Consider the following 4,604-nt stretch of genomic DNA (forward strand, 5'->3'; position numbering starts at 1 on the left):
TTGAGATGAAGCTAGAGGCTTAAATATCAAACCACAAAGGTGTAGTTTAGAACCAAAACCAAAACAAAACAAAATATTATAAAAGCTAAAGTGTTGGGCATGCATGCTATCCCAGCACTTGAAAGGATGAGGCAGGAAGACTGTAAGTCCCGGGTATGCCTGTGAGACTCTGTCTCCAAATAATATAACAATAATGAGCTGAGCTCTTGGAGTCCCCATGAGCTCGAGATCTGTGAACAGCCACCATGTTGATCTTCACACCCACTGACCAGATCCGACTGACCAGTGTGGCCGTGGTGCAGATGAAGCGGGGGAGGGAAGCACTTCAAAATCACCTGCTATAAAAACAAGGTCGTCGGCTGGCCGAGTGGCATATTTTTGACTAAAGGAGAAGTTGAAGTGTCAGGTGAAAAACAGCGTACACAGCTGGAGCAGATGTTTAGGGATATCGCCACTATCGTGGAAGACAAGTGTGTGAACCCAGAAACAAAGGGTCTCTACACTGTTATCCTCATCGATAGAGCCATGAAAGACATCCACTACTCCGTCAAACCCGACAAGAGCACAAGGCAGCAGGCGTTGGAAGTGATAAAGCAGGAGACGGGGAAGAGCGAGCGGGCCCACATGCGATTGCGCTTTACCCTGCCAGGGAACGAAGGGAAGAAGCCACTGACGAAGGCTGTGGAGACTGAGGACCATAGCCAGCAGCTGGAGATCTTATGTCTCCTTGACCCAGGCTGCTTCAGAGAGATTGATGACCTGATAAAAAATAAAAGGAAACCAAAGGCAAAGGTTCTCTGGAAGTGCTCGGTCTGAAAGATATAGGAAAGGAGATGAAGTGTTTTCATGACAATGTTCAGCTCCTGGGCCGCAGCATGACAGGCGACATTTGTTCCTAACAGAAGCCGCAGCAGCAGAAGCTCATTGCAGCGACCTACCAAAAGTCCTGTTCAAGCGACGTGACACTTTCCAACTTGTGTCAAACATTTACCTAGGTACCTGGGTATTTTTGTCAATCGGGGTTTCCAGCAAAAATGAAAAAATAACCCCAAGTACAGAGTCCAGAGCAGCTCTTCACTGCTGTGTATGCCTTTCTAGTTCAGAAGGGAAGACCAGAGACTGCATGGGTGGATAAGAAGGGAGATTTAGTACGTGATAGATCATTGGAGAACCGTCTGTATAACAAAGGGAGGACTCTTGTTGGGGAAGGAAGACATGGTGTTTATGCATATTGATGTCCAGGTCTGGGGTGTGAGCTTGGAGAGAACTTCCTGCTTCCCTGCCTATAGATGTATAATGACTAGGGAGAATTTGAATTTTTAATTTTCAACGTGTGTGGAACCACAGCTGACTTAGATTATTCTTGGGAAAATATATAAAGTCATTTAATGCTAATTCTTAAAAGTTTATAGTATGAGTTAGTATAGTTAAAATATGTAATCAATAAAACTTTTATTCAGCTCTGGAAATAATAATAATTCTAAATTAAAAAGTTGAATAGCCGTAAAAGAAACATGAATTTCATTTGCACATCTGTACCAGCAATGTGTAAGAACTATGTAACCAAAACTTCTCCCAATGAGAGAAAATTAAAGTGTCCGAGGTGAAAATGTCATGAGTAATGAAAACATGAAGCTATATGGTCTCTGTCCATGCCTCTCACTCCAAGTGCTTTTCTGTGCCAACAAATAGTTGGCACAGTTTTATACATGTCAATCAGAGAAGCAGACAGCCTTTCTAGCTGTATCAAATAACCCAGAAAAAAAAAAACACAAAAGAAATTGAGGAACAAATACTGGTGAACTTAGAATGTCACCACAGTGTTAGAATAGAGGGACTCCACCCTGCCCACCCACACAAGACCCTGGTCAAAGCAGCAACCAAACCACGAAGCAGCATGCAGAGCAAGCGCAGAGATTTTAGGAGGAAACACTTACCTTATGACCCATTTGCCCTAAACAAAAAGTGTCTTTCAATCCCCTGTGCTTGTCTATGTTACATAGCACACAAAGGAGACCATGAACTAACAGTGTCAGCTCACTACTGTGACCTTTCAGTAAATGGAACACAGGCTTCCTCTGTGCACCAGGCTGGCTCATTCCTTCTGTTAAACTCCCTCTAATCTGTAATGGGTAAAGAAGGGGCAGCAGAGGGTATAAGGACTTTATTTCATAATTATATTTCCTTCCTTTCATTTCCCTCTTCTGCCGACAGCCAAGAAAATGATGTTGGGGCTTTTGAAACTGTTTAGATAGCATCTCTTTCAATTTGTTATGAAAATATACTTTGAAAAGACATGGCATGGACTTGTAAAAATCACAATAAGCTTTTTTCCAGTTTCTTTCTGTGGAAACACTACCCACGGAGTCCTGCACGGCACATAGGATGTTTCAGTGGTTGAGCCGGAGGGCTTCAGAGATGAGAAAGAGTAGTTAGGTTGTTCTACAGTTGTTACTTTCAATGTAACCATAAACTAGGAGGTGAAACATTTCAAGAGGTCATATATCTCTTATCACTCGGTACCCACCCTCAGAAGTACATTTCCCATGACTTTTGTGGTAGACAGAAGCTGTGATTTAACAAACTCTTATGAACACAAGTTGTCTTCGACAGCAACGGTAGAAAATGTGAGACTTTGAACTGTTAGAATCTGTGGAGTAATTCTTTCCTCTGACTTCTTGGAGCCAGTTGGAAAGTGATCCGTGTTTGTTAATCAGCCATGAGAAACAGGAAGAAAAGAACAGTGATGAATTGGTGGCAGCTCATGATATAAGTATTACTGTGACCAGAAGAAAGCCTTGTCCAATAAGAAACATGAGATGATGGGAATCTACACATGATTTTGAAAAAATCATGTCTTTGAGGATTTAAAATATCCCTACTTAAGGTCTTCACCATCTCTTCTAATCTAACCAAGTTTAAGAGTTTTATAATGTCCATGGTAATAAAGGCTTGTAAAAACAAACACAGCCCTTTCCTCTTCTCGACTTTCAGTCCTTTATCCTAAAGCAACCACTATTAAATCTTTTCAACTTTTATTTTGTGTGTGTGTGTGTGTGTGTGTGTGTGTGTGTGTGTGTGTGTGTGGAATAGAGTTCATTTGGGTCATGGGGGAGTTAAGAGGGTAGTAGAGGCAGAGAGAGAGAGAAGAGAGGAATAGAGAAGTAGAGGAGTAGAGGCTGACCATAAGCATGTGGAGGGAGGGGGGAAGGAAAGGGGAAGAGGAGGGGTAAGGGGGAAGATCAAGAGAGAGAAAGAGCAAGAGTGCATGAGCAAGAGAACAAGAGAACAAGCAGCCCCTTTTATAGTGTCAGGTCACTGGGGTGGAGCATAACTGGCTACTGACAGGTAACTGAGGGGTGGGGTATACCTGGCTGTTGCTAGGTAACTGAGGGGTGGGGTTTACAGAATCCCAACATTTCCCTGTTTTGGTTTCATTTAAAAAAGAAAAATCAGAGGCAATGGTGGACTAGGAATAGGGTTGTGGTGATCTCTGACTGTTTCATGCTTGTTTTGGGGCGATATTTCTAGAGAGTCTAGGAAAGTGGGAGTGTGGATGTTTGTCGAGTCTTAAGAGTTGGCTGTTTCCTTGTTGTCTAGAGTCTGTGGAACCATCTGAGGATAGGTCAGAAGGAACGGGTCCAGTAGAAGTGTCTGTGTCTGTGAGAGAAGGCTGAAGCATCTGTAGCTTCTCTGGAGCTGTTCTAGACGTAATGAGCGCCTGGACTTGACAAGATGCTGGTACACACATATGTACACATTATGGGTAAAGGTTAAGTACATTTGGAAGAAAGAAAAAATTTTGCAGGAGTGGTAAAGGTGCTGCCATTCCTCCCCTTCTCTTATCATAAAATGGAGGAAAAGGGGAGAGGGCGATGGTGAAAGAAGAATAGGAGCGGCGAGGGTTTCATTGACTACTTCCTGCTGTCTTGGGGCATTGTAGGGGTGCAGCTGGCTTGTACCACTGGGGTCCACCTGGCAAACATTCACGTCAGGCTCCTCTATGGACAGTGGCTGATAATCCTGTAACAGGAAGTAATTAATAGTTTGGTTAGAATTTTTTTTATCTGTCATTGAAGGAATGTAGAAACAAGATTAATAAGGTTTGGAGCAAATTTCTGTAGAATGTGTCCCAGATGTCTTATAAACAGCTTTTTGTGCCATGAAGAGGGATAGTGGAAAGGTATGGAGTCATGGCAACATCAGAGTCAGGGCAGCTGATAAAGGGTGAGGTAAGGTTATTAGGCAACATCACTGAGGAGGCTATAAGTGGTAATTGTGAGTTTGTTCCAGGGGGTACGGATAGCCAGCAGTCTTTAAAGAAACCAGATCGGGTGACATCAATTGAGATGTATTTTTTGAATTTTGATAGTACTTACTGGGGACCCTGGTTGGTTTTTATGGTAGAGCTTACCAACAACTTCTGTCTCCCACCTGGGATCTCATGGATCTTGTATGTGGAAAAAGAGCTGTAGGCATCTCAAGAATCACCTTAAAAGGGTCCTGGTAGAGTCTAGTAATTGGATGACAACAGGAGAATGATGTTTAGCAACAGAGGGGTTCTTTATGTCCCAGACTCTGGGGTCTACCTGAGAAGCTGGTAA

The 4,604-nt window shown here is 43.0% G+C and overlaps 1 pseudogene across 1 annotated transcript; it reads left to right on the top strand.

Moving 5' to 3' along the window:
* The first annotated feature begins 245 nt into the window (after positions 1–245).
* On the top strand, positions 246–899 carry LOC308422809 (ribosome maturation protein SBDS-like; annotated as a pseudogene). The gene has a single exon. The product of its transcript is annotated as a ribosome maturation protein SBDS-like (transcript).
* Positions 900–4,604: the final 3,705 nt, after the last annotated feature.

Source organism: Micromys minutus (assembly GCF_963924665.1).
Source record: "Micromys minutus genome assembly, chromosome: 7".
NCBI lineage: Eukaryota > Metazoa > Chordata > Mammalia > Rodentia > Muridae > Micromys > Micromys minutus.